The 13,110-nt window shown below is 39.8% G+C and overlaps 1 protein-coding gene across 2 annotated transcripts in view; it reads right to left on the bottom strand.

Annotated features, from left to right (window-relative positions):
• Positions 1 to 1,388: 1,388 nt before the first annotated feature.
• Positions 1,389 to 13,110, bottom strand: part of LOC120072500 (AUGMIN subunit 1-like) — a 33,233-nt gene continuing 21,511 nt past the window's right edge. The window contains exon 7 of one of the 2 annotated variants that reach the window (XM_039024868.1): positions 1,389 to 1,614. The gene's annotated coding sequence lies outside the window, so the exon portion shown is untranslated. Of the gene's footprint in view, positions 1,615 to 11,268; positions 11,470 to 13,110 lie in introns of those variants that run through there. The other variant, XM_039024869.1, reaches the window with a different exon arrangement.

Consider the following 13,110-nt stretch of genomic DNA (forward strand, 5'->3'; position numbering starts at 1 on the left):
TTTAGATGTTACTGCTTTGAATAATTCAATATTAAGAAGTGTTTTAGATGCTAATGATTTTAGTATATACAAATTATTTTCTAGAAAATTTGAACAAATTTCCAGTCCATTTTTGGAAATAACTACTTTATTCCCAAAGAAATTGACTGAATGACATTGTTCAAATAGACAATAAACTGAAATTACAGTCGTCTTAATTTTATGAAGCACACTTTACAACAATAAATAACAATTTTAAAAAATTAATTTAATACTCCTAACAGCAACAACCGAGAGGACCTCCCCAGTTTCGATCTTCATGGTCATCTCTTAAGTCTCCAATTACTTCCAAGAGTCGATTTCCTAAAAAGAAGAACAAACATGGCTAATGACCCTGAATCAAATATCTAGGAAGAGTTATCATTCTCCACTAAACAGGTTTCTATAATAAGTAAATCATATTTATCTTCTTTGGCTTTCTTCTTCTCAGTTAGATACTTTCGGCAATTCTTACTCTAATGTCCATCTTCATTGCAATTAAAGCACTTTCCCTTAACAGCTTTATTAGTTTTATTGGCCGTTGTCATTTTATTCTTGTTCTCACTACATTTTCTCTTCCAATTCTTATTACCAAAAGAAGAGGCTATAAACTTTGTTCTAAAGGTCGAACCTTCGAAATTGAATTTGTTAGAAGTGGCAACATTGTGCCTTTTTTTTTTTTTTTGTTCTTTATTTTTCATTAAAGACGAGCACATTTGAAGCTCATTGAGCAGGTGGTGAGATTATAAGTAATTTTGTTCATAACAGTATTACTCTGGAATCAATGAAAACTCTTCAAAGAGTTTCCAAAATAAAGTTGACCTAACTGGACTCATCAATGACAGCAGCACCATTCATTTTAATGACTTTGAAATGAACCATCATATCAAGAACATGTTCCCAAACAAATGATCCATCATTCATTTCCGCATTAAGAATGAACTTGAGGCCTTTATGCGTGATTTGATTCGACAGTTATCCAAACATACCATATATTGACTCCATCATTCAATGAGCAGTCACCACACTTTTTTTTTTTTTTTTTTGTAATAGAAATATTTCATTGATGAATGAAATTAGAGAACCCTAAATACCTAAAGGTGATTACAAAAGAGAGTACCAATTACTAACTAAAAAGGGTAAGCTAATATGAGAGAAATGATGCGTCACACCCCCTCCCAAGCTACCCTCCTAATGTGAAGACAATAGATGTCAACCTTCTTATAACACTCACTATCCATCTAGTATCTGTAACTTGTCTCCTCACTTTTGAATAACCTGATAAGCAAGTATATATATGTATATACATATATATCCAGACATTCCAACTTAGGCCATAGAGACAATAGAAACATAGATAACAACTAAAATGGAGTTAACACACCACAAGCTTTACATACATATTTACAAATAAGAGTTCACAAACTTAATTACAGACTTGGATTCTACCCTTTCCCCCAACTAGTATGTACATGGTTACAAAATATTTCAAACTTAATTGAGACCTAAAGGAACTTCTTGCTCTATCGGAGATCTTCTGGCAATTGTGTGGCAGACTAGCAACTATAAGCTAGGCACCGAGAACTCAATCATTTCCTGAGGAGGAAAACATTTTCAAAACGTAAGCTGGGAAGCCCAGTAAGTGACCATTTAAATATAAAATAACATAATCATACTTTTAAGTTAAAAGAACTATTGCAAACCATAAATACTTTCAGAGCTTCAGGGTTATAAACATGCTTTGAAATTAAGAACTTTGCAACTTTGAAATATCACATGTAACATAAGAACCCTGAAAAACATTGCATAACTTATGAAATTCTCAATAAACATAAATACTTAACTTGTATCATTTTCACCTTAGTTGAGGTAAAGCAAGCTCAATATACTCTATAAAAGATACCAAGTTTACGGATTATTAATATATTAACGATTATTTTAATAATTGGTGTGCTTTGTTAGGTTCTAACATCTTAATTTGAATCTATAATAATGCATTGAAGTACAATTCTCAAATTGAAACTCATTGCTTTTATGGGAATAAATAGATCCTCCATATATCTCCATAATTGTATGATGTTGACCACTTTGAGTATAAACCTTCATGGATTTGTATTTGGTACCACTCAAAAGGCTTCAAATCAATGGAGATAATTGTCCACACTTATATACGCCTATGATCACTTCCTTCTATAACCAATATGAGACTTTGTTTGTACTTATAACACCTTTTAACTCGTAAAAAAACAACATTTTAACGAAAATAAAGAGGTTTTAATTGTTGAGTTCTACTTATGTTGTTTGAAATTGTTACTTCAATGTGATCAATATAAATAACTTTGGAACTAGTTGTGATAATGTTGAAATTGATCAAAGAGATTTCAAAAGAACAGTATGATTGAAAATAATTGTTTGGTGGCATCATATCACGAGGTAGAAGCGCAATATAAAATTTTTCGAACTTTTCCCGTGCGGCCTAAGGAGGTTTCATAGTCAACCTTATGATTTGGATTCAATTTTCCCCAAATGAGACACTTAATCGCTCATATAAACTTATATAGGCATTTGTTAGGTTCATGGCTTTAAGAGAGGAAAGAGAGAACACGATAGTGGTGGAAATATAATACTTTACTGATAAGCACTATTGAAAACCACACTATACAAGACTTGGTAGCAATAGCTCTTTACAAGACCACTCTACTTAGAGAGAACAAAAGCATAAAAGAATAGTACGTGCTCTTGTGTGTTTGGACAACCCCCAAACTACAAAATTTATAAGCGTAGGAGGAGGAAGGGTAGGCTAAATGAGTGGAGAGTAGCCTTAGTGGGGAAAACTGCCCACTAGCCTTAAGAATCGACCACTCCCCCAATAACTAGGCAACTTCCCCTATTATTTAGGGGAATTTGCATGGTCATGTCCACTGCTTCCTAATTACTCTCTCCTACTCCATTTTTATTTTGACGTCATGTCCACTACTTCCTAATTACTCTCTCCTACTCCATTTTTATTTTGACTTTATTGCTGCCACCTTACTTGTGGATTAGTCGCAACGTGTTTTTCTTTCACCAGCCATGGGACACCTGTGAACCTCCAGCCTTCCACGGTAATCCTTCAGCCTAGTCGCCCAGACCAAGATGATCGATTGGGCCTTGGAGCTATCGGTGTGCGCACTGATAGGAAACTAATCTTTTAAAGTGTATTTATTGATTAAGTGTGATGACACGATCATCTAGCATAACAGCTAAACGATGAACATGTACTTTACTAAACGATGAATGTCGATCAACAACTACAAGATCACTTAATCTTGCTACACAATCGCTTACAAACACTAAACGATCGTTTACAATCTTTACACGATCGCTTACTAACACTACGCGATCGCTTACACACATTATGTGATCGCTTACCGCAACTACACGATCGTTGAGGCCCTTCTACACAATCACTTAGTAGATGAACTAGGCGATGAATAGTACTCCTCAGTTGTTTTTACACGACAGACTAACTCGAACTCCCACCCTCGAGAGCTCACTTCCTTCGCTCAAGATATTCAGTTCTTCAATGCCCTCTCTTTCCGTTTCTTTCTTCTTTTAAATCAGAACTTCCCCCAATAGAATTGAAAGTCGTTTAAGTGTGGTCCCCAACCTCCTTAACCGACTCAACTATCAATTTTCCCATATTACCCCTATTCTTCCTTCTTTGATATTGCAGTACAATTGGAGGCCTATCATTACCTCTCTCCTCCACCTTTACCTTGTCCTCAAGGTAAAATTCTGGGAATTGATTCTGAAAATCATCTAACACTTCCCAAGTCGCTTCATGCTCTGGCAGCCCTTTCCATTTCACCAAAACCTCATGCCCCTGATGAGACGACCGAGGTCGAGAGCTCAATACAGCCTCCGGTTCAGGTAACCAAATATGATTTTCATTGACTAAAGGATCTACAGATGACTTCCCTTCTGGCTGTCCAATCACATTTTTTAGTTGCGAAACATGAAAAACTGGATGGATTCACACTGTTGATGGAAGCTCCAATTTGTAAGCTACCCATCCCACCCTGTCAATAACTTGATATTGGGCATAATACTTGGGAGACAATTTGACATATCGCTTTTGCCGAACTGAGATATGGTGATAGGGACGTAACTTCAGCCATACCCACTCTCCAATTTGAAATTCTATATCCCTTCGCTTCCTATCCGCAAATTTCTTCATTTTATCTTGAGTCACCCTCAAATACTCTTTAAGTACACGTAGTGGAGTATCCCTATCTCGCATCTTTGGTCCAATGTTGCATTCGCAGTGCAATCATCCCCATAATAAATTAACACCAGAGGAGAGCGTCCATACACAATTTGAAAAGGAGAAAAGCCAGTGGAGGCATTATACGTAGTATTATACTAGTATTCCGCCCAATGCAACCAATTAGTCCATTCTTTAGGACGCTCCCCACAGAAACACCTTAAGTACACTTCTACGTTGCGGTTTACCACTTCTGTCTGACCATCCGACTAAGGATGATATGTTGTGCTACAATGAAGCTTGGTACCAACAGCCAGAATAACTCCTGCCAGAAGTGACTCACAAACACCTTGTCTCGGTCCGAGACAATAGACTTCAACACCCCGTGCAACTTTACTATTTCTCTACAAAATACATCTGCTACAACACCAACATTCAGAGGATGTTTTAAGGCCAAGAAATGAGCATACTTGCTCAATCTGTCCATTACCACTAAAATCACATCATACCCTTTGGCTTTGGGTAAGCCTTCAATGAAATCCATCGATATGTCAGCCCATACAACATCAGGAATAGGGAGCGACATTAACAACCCTGCTGGAGACAATGCTAACGATTTATTCTTCTGGCAGACCACACATTCTTCCACATATTTCTTAACAGATCTCTTCTTTCCTTCCCAATATAGCTCCCTAGATATTCTTTTATATGTCCTCGGGAATCCTGAATGACCGCCAAAAACAGAGTCATGATATGTATCCATGATAGTAAGTATCAAAGACACTTGAAAGTACTAACCTCCCTTTGTACTTCAGCACGCCCTGATGGAGAGAAAAATCTTGTACTCCATCCTCCTTCCAAAGTACTCGGCTTTTAATTCGTTGTAACCGATCATCTTGGTCTACTTCCTTCTGAATTACAGCCATATCGATCAAAGTAGGAACCGTTAACTGAACCAAATGAGTTTCCATATCCACTCTGCACAACGCCTCTGTAGCCCCATTCTCCAATCCCGGACGATAAATTACTTCAAAATCATACCCAAGCAATTTAGCTACCCATTTCTGATGTTGTAGTTGTATCATCCTCTGCTCAAGTAAAAACTTTAATGCTTTCTAATCAGTTTTGATGACAATCATCTTCCCAACAAGTAAGGCACCATCTCTGTATGGCCATGACAATAGCTAACAACTCCCTCTTATATATTGGTTTCACACGGTCCCTCATTGACAGGGTATGGCTGTAAAAAGCTATCGACCTTCTCTGCTGCACTAGCACCGTGCCTATGCCATACCTCGAAGCATCGGTCTCCACCTTACAGGGTATGCTGAAATCAGGTAACGCCAACACGGGCAATGTCATCATAGCAGTTTTGAGCTTCTCAAAAGTGTATTGAGCTTCCTCTGTCCACTGAAAAGTCCCTCCTTTTAAAATCTGTGTCAATGAAGCCGCTATATTGCCATAATTTTGTACGAATCTCCAGTAATAGCCAAATAATCCCAAGAACCCCTGCACCTCCTTCATTGTCTTAGGTACTGGCCACTCCAACACTGCCTGCACCTTCTTCTGATCGACCTCTACTCCTTGCTTTGAAATGGTATGCCCCAAATATTCCACTCTGTCTTTTGCAAATTGGTATTTATTCTTATTAGCATAAAGCTCATGCTCCCTTAACATTGATAGTACCACCTCTAGATGCTGCAAATGCTCCTCTAGGTTTCTACTATGCACTAGTATATCATCAAAGAATACTAACACAAAATGGCGTAAGTAAGGCCTAAATATGGTATTCATCAGTGCTTGAAATGTGGAAGGTGCATTGGTTAAACCGAAAGACATTATCAGGAATTCATAATGCCCTTCATGTGTCCAGAAGGCAGTCTTCTCAACATCCCGTGAATTCATCCTTATTTGATGGTAGCCTGACCTCAAGTCCAGCTTAGAGAATAGAGCAGCTCCATTTAACTCATCGAAAAGTTCTTCCACCACTGGAATCGAAAGTTTTTCTGGAATGGTGGTAGTGTTGAGAGCATGGTAATCCACACAAAATCTCCACCCTCCATCCTTCTTTCTAACCAGTAGAACAGGGCTCGAGTAAGAACTGGTGTTGGATCTAATGATGCCCAAATCCAACATTTCTTCGACCAATTTCTCCATCTCAGCCTTCTGATGATACGCATATCTGTATGGACGAACATTTATGGACTGGTTCCTTCCTTCAAGTGGATATGGTGCTCTATACTTCGACGAGGGGCAGATCCTCTGGCCATTCAAATATATCCTTAAACTTAGTTAATAGGGTTGATAGAGATTCTGGTATTGTGTCGGTTTCCTCACTTCCATATTACTCTGCCACAAATTCACCTCCGCTCATCATTCTACATTCAACCAAAAATCCTTGATCTTCAGCTTCCCAAGTCTTCACCATACATTTCAGACAGATTCTTGCTTTCGTCAGACTTGGATCCCCCTGCAAAGTAACTTTTCGGCCCTCATGAGCAAATTTCATTATTAGATTCCACCAAACGACCTCTGTTTTTCCCAAAAAGTGTAAACACTGCATCCCTAAAATCATGCTTGTCCTAGCTCTAACAGCAAGAAGCTATCATTCACCTTCCATTCTCCTATTCTCATTTCCACATTCTTGCATACCCCCTTATCTCGCATCGCGGTTCCTGATCCCAAAACCACTCCGTATTTTGTCGTTTCTGTGATTTCCAACTATAAACAATTCTCTAATCCTTCTGATATGAATAGCGACACCACGATCATCTACACGAACGGTAGCACACGAACAAACAACAACCGGGGATGACACCACCACTCAAAACCCTCGATATTCTCGGAGTGAGAATCCAAAGAGTGGACTTTGATGGAATTGGTAGAGGAAGGAGGAAAGGACAATCATAGAACGAACAAGGAAGTTAGAGATAATAGATGACTATCGTATAATCGAGTGCTTGTCAGTTAGGAAAAAGTACACGATCGTGTAGATTTTACTAAGCGATCATCTAGTAAATAGTAAGCGATCGTTTAAATCAGCTCGGCGTGCTAAGCGATCGTTTAGAGAAGGTGAGCGATCGTTCAGTGCGCGAGTGTGCGATCGTTCAGGCGATGGACGCTATCGTATAGGCTCTCAACGTTAAGCAATCGGGACATTTTCACATCGTGAGCAAATTTCTGCGTCTCACACGAAATGAAACCGATTTTCATTTTATTCTTCAGTTACAAGAACCAGATTCAATTTTTCCACTTTCGCACGATTTAGGAGAAATTCTCGGCCAATTATCTCATAACTACCTATTCAATTAAATAATGAATATAATCATATTATATTCTTAACCTATAGTTTGATATCACATATCTACTATAGTAATTTCTCCTCTACTTGATATAGATCATATTTATATCTAATTTTATCCAAAATAATGTATCTCATACATTTAGTCAATTATATCATATATAATCGAACTTCCTCTTGTCAATTTGAAGATTTCAAACTAACCCAGAAACTAATTCTCAACTTTATCCAAGTCACCAAGGGGACCTTATGGACCTTTGGCTCGAAGCTCCAACGGTACGTGAATAGCTGACTAAACTCTTTAGCCACGAAATCCACCATCCGTTAGCTGCCAGCCATTCAACTAAAGACCAACAGTTGAACTCTTCTTATCACAAATATATTTCTATGTCCATCGGATATACCCAATCATGAGTACGATGACCCTTCACAGATGCTCGTAAGTACAGCTAGGCAAGGCCAATTTACCGTTTTGCCCCTGTAGTTACATCTCACTCCCTAAGTACCACTGATTCTATTGAAATAGAAAAAAAAAAAAAAGAAACGACACAAGGAGCTTACGTGGAAAACCCTAATTCAGGGAAGAAAAACCACGATAGAAAAGGCCTTATTATTTTAATGTCATACATACAATAGACCCCAACCTCAGATATAAATAGAATGAGGTGAAACCCTAATTTAGCAAATATAGTATAAATTACAAAAATGCCCTTAAGGCTAATTCAACGTATTTCAACACTACCCCTCAAGTTGGGACGTAGATATCGACAAGACCCAACTTGCTAATACAAGCTTCAAACGTCTGTCTCGATAACCCTTTCATAAGAACATCTGCAACCTGTTGGACTGAAGGTACATAGGGAATACAGATAGCTCCGCGGTCTAACTTCTCTTTAATAAAGTGCCTGTCAATTTCCACATGTTTGGTTCTATCATGTTACACGGGATTATTTGCAATACTGATGACAGCCTTATTATCACAATACAGCTTCATGGGCCTCGGACTACTCTCGTGAAGATCAGATAAAACTTTCTGCTACTAGATTTCTTCACACACTCCCAGACTCATAGCTCTATACTCTACCTCAGCACTACTTCTGGCCACTACACCCTATATTTTACTCCGCCAAGTTACCAAATTTCCCCATACAAAGGTATAGTACCCTGAGGTTGACTTTCTATCAGTCACAGATACGGCCCAATCTGAGTCAGTATATGCCTCAATGCTCCGTGTGTCATGTTTCTGAACACTAAACCCTTCCCCGTGGTGGACTTCAGGTATCTCAAAATTCGAGTCACAGCTTCCACGTGCTCCTCATATGGATTCTGCATGAACTGACTTACCACACTCACAGCATAGGAGATGTCAGGCCTAGTATGAGATAAGTAAATAAGTTTTCTTACCAAGCGTTGATACCTCTCCTTATTCACAAGAACTCCTTCCGAAATGTTTTTCAGTTTGCTATTAACCTCAATAAGAGTGTCAATGGGTTTGCATCCAGTCATTTCTGTTTCCTTCAACAAGTTCAGAGTGTATTTCTGTTGAGATACAGATATTCCTGCTTTTGATCTTGCCACTTCCATCCCGAGAAAATACCTCAAACTACCAAGATCCTTGATTTCAAATTCATCTGCCATCCTCTGTTTCAGCTTAGCAATTTCTACTGTGACATCTCCTGATAAGATGATGTCATCAACATACACCACCAACACAACAATCTTCCCTAAGGGTGATTTTTTGGTAAACAAGGTATGATCAGAATGCCCCTGAACAAACCCTTGGGACTTAACAAATACGGTGAACCTGTCAAACCATGCCCTAGGGGACTGCTTCAACCCATATATAAGGACTTCCTGAGTTTGCAAACATGATTCCCAAACTTAGCTTCGAAACCTAGAGGTGGACTCATGTAAACTTCCTCTTCTAACTCACCATTTAGGAAGGCATTTTTTACATCTAGTTGATGTAGGGGTCAATCTTTATTTACGGCGATAGACAGAAGAACACGAATCGTGTTTAACTTAGCCACTGGGGAAAAAATTTCTGAATAATCAATCCCATACGTCTGAGTGAACCCTTTAGCAACTAACCTGGCCTTATATCTCTCGAGCGTTCCGTCAGACTTATACTTCACTATGAACACTCATTTGTAACCAACTGTTCTATGACCTCTAGGGAGAGCTACTAACTCCCAAGTCTTATTTACCTCGAGAGCTCTCATTTCCTCCATTACTGCTGCTTTCCACTCGGGAACTTCCATGGCCGCATGTACACTGGTAGGTATTGCTAGAGTATCCAGTTGAGTAGTGAAAGCCTTAAAACCAGGAGATAAGTTACTATAGGTCAGAAAACTATGCAAAGGGTACTTTGTACATGACCTGGTTCCCTTTCTCAGAGCAATTGGCATATCCATAATGGTATCATAATTGTTAGTTTTCGCCTGTCTCTCTTCAGTATCAGACTTCTGAGACAATTCTGCATCTTCTTGAGGATCTTTTAGCACCTCATTACCTCCTGAAATTTCAACCTTCTCTGAGCTCGTCTCATCATTTTCTATGTTCTCAGATTTCTCTTCAAGAATCTCCTCTAAAACAACAGGATCTTGAACCTGAGCTGGTTCCGACGCTTGGACACTTTCCGATGGAACACCAAAGGTTTCCTGAATTTCCTTTCTGAGATTCTTCCTATAGTATGTTATCCAGGGCACTTGTCTAGAACGAAGGACAGACATGGGAACAACAAGAGCAGAATTAGGTTCAAGACTAGGTAGACTGGGTCCAAGGAATATTCGGACTAGGCTCAAGTTCAGGAATATTAGGACTAGGCTCAAGATTGAAACTAATAGGTACGGAACATGTGGAACTATTAGTCTCTTCATTCGTGGTCTCCCCCTGAAGATGACTAACGGGAAAGAACGTTTATTTTCATAGTGACAAAATATTTTCTGGAAGATGGGTGAAAGCATTTATAGCCTCGCTGATGAAGGGGATACCCGACAAACACACATTTTGTAGCTCGTGGAGCAAACTTAGTCCGGTGTGGACCATGAGTATGAACAAAAGTTGTACACCCAAACACACGAAGAGGAACCTCAAGAATAAGACGAGTAGACTGATAGGACTCTTTGAAGCACTCAAGAGGGGTTTGAAACTTTAGAACTCGTGAAGGCATTCTATTAATGAGATGAGCTGCGGTAAGAACCGCATCTCCCCACAGGTACGAAGGGAGAGACGTTGGAATCATCAAGGAACGAGCAACTTCAATAAGATGGCGATTTTTCCGTTCAACCACCCCGTTTTGTTGTGGAGTATACGCACACGAGTTCTGATGGCTGACCCCTTTTGACGGTAGGAATTCCTGTAGGGTGTGATTGACAAACTCACGACCATTGTCACTCCGAAGAATGACAATCTTTGTGTTGAACTGTGTTAATATAATGGTATAGAACTGTTTGAAGGTAGGTAGAACCTCGGACTTATCAGCAAGGAGATATACCCATGTACGTCAGGTATGGTCATCGATGAAAGTTACAAACCACCGTTTACCAGACAGGGTAGAGATGTTTGAGAGACCCAAAACATCACTGTGGACAAGGTGGAAAGGCTGGGTAGGTTTATAGGGCTGAGAAACAAAAGACACACGAGGTTGTTTAGCACGTATACAGACATCACAAGATAATGAAGAAACATTCACATTATGGAATAAATGAGGAAACAAATATCGCATATATTGAAAACTCAGATGTCCAAGATGAAAATGCCACGATAAATAATTTGTTTCAGACATAGTAAAAGAAGATAAAAGACTAATCATAAACAAGCTCCAAGATGAAGCATCTTCAGAAAGGAAATAGAGGCCTCTGTCATATCGGGCAATGCCAATCGTATTCCTCGAGCTCAAGTCCTGAAACAAAGTAGCATCTAGTGAGAAGACAACTTTACAGTTCAAATTTTTTGTAATTTTACTTATTGATAACAAGTTGTAAGAAATTTTGGGCACATGTAGGACATTTTGTAGAGTTAATCCCTGAAATGGTGACAGTCTGGCTTTTCCAGTAACAGGAGCGAATAACTCATCCGCAATTCGAATCCTCTCATTTCCAACGCTTGGATAGTATGAGAGAAATCGGTCGGATGAGTCGGTCGAGTGATCGGTCGCTCCTGAATCTAGAATCCATAACTCATTCCCTTTAACAAGGAAACTAAACGATTGAGGGTTACCGCAAGCCAAAATTATCATTTCTATAGTCCCATTTAGGTTGAATAAAAGAGTTTAGTAGTCCCTCGGCCTTCGGGCATGCCGATAGGTACAGAGTAGAAACATTGATACTCGAATTGTGCTTCGTAATACACTCTGGGGAAAAATCATGGTCAATCACTCCTGGCTCCAAGGGCGGCCATCTATTATTTGGAGACTAACGAATTGTTGTTGGAGTTCCCCATGAGATTCATATCTGGAATTATTCTGTCCAAGGTCATGGTTTTCTTCAATGGAATCACCCATTTGAAACCTGAGGTTGAACTGGGTACACATGAGGAAGAGGTTGTCCACTATGGTACTATGAAGAGCGGCTACTTCCGGAAAGTCCCACCGGTGCAAAAAAAATACGGCAGTCCGTGATCGGCATTGCTTCCCAGAACAGTTGCAAACGGTGGGTAACGGTCAAGAGAGCTCGACGATGCTGTTGGGTTGAAGAAAACGCGCGCGATCTGACCCGACCCGTAGCTGGAGCAAACCCACGACGCCTGGAGTAAATCCGATCCAATGCGAAGTCGAAGGGCCGATCGTGTGCGAAGTCGAAGTATCGAGCGTGTGCGAAGTGGAAAGAACCGATCGCATGCGAAGTCGAGGGACTTTCATCGATGATGTTTCGGCTGGAACGGCTATTCTGCTGCGTCTGGGAGCTGATTCGGCACCCGGCTGGAGCTGTTCGGCTGCGCCGCCTGGGATGATGGTTCGGAAGATACCGATCAAATGCTGCTGAATCACAACCACATTAGTCGTGTCTGCAGTGTACCTTCACTTACAAATTTGATGACTGAGTTTCTTCTATTGGGGCTAGGGTTTCATCACCTTGCTCTGATACCATATTGAAATAGAAAAGAAAGAAACGACACAAGAGTTTACGTGGAAAAACCCTAATTCAGGGAAGAAAACCACGATAGAAAGGCTTATTATTTTAATGAATACATACATAGATCCCCAACCTCAGATATAAATAGATGAGGTGAAACCCTAATTTAGCAAAAATAGTATAAATTACAAAAATGCCTTAGGGCTAATTCAACGTATTTCAACAGATTCCCTCTAATGAACAATACAACATAGTCAAACTATGTGTGAACACCTCTCGAGCCAGAGAAGGTGTGTGGCGCCACATGTTTAAGCCCTGGAATCAGCCCTTAAGGGAGCTTGCTATCTACTTGCCCCTACTTCCGGAAGGGAGTGATTTCCATCTTGTGTACGCTGAGTTCTCAGCTCCCAATCAGACGAAGCCCCAAAGTGGTAGGTTTGAGTCGGCGACCTAGGCCATCGCAACCCATG

The sequence above is a fragment of the Benincasa hispida genome, chromosome 3, assembly GCF_009727055.1.
Source record: "Benincasa hispida cultivar B227 chromosome 3, ASM972705v1, whole genome shotgun sequence".
Taxonomy (NCBI): domain Eukaryota; kingdom Viridiplantae; phylum Streptophyta; class Magnoliopsida; order Cucurbitales; family Cucurbitaceae; genus Benincasa; species Benincasa hispida.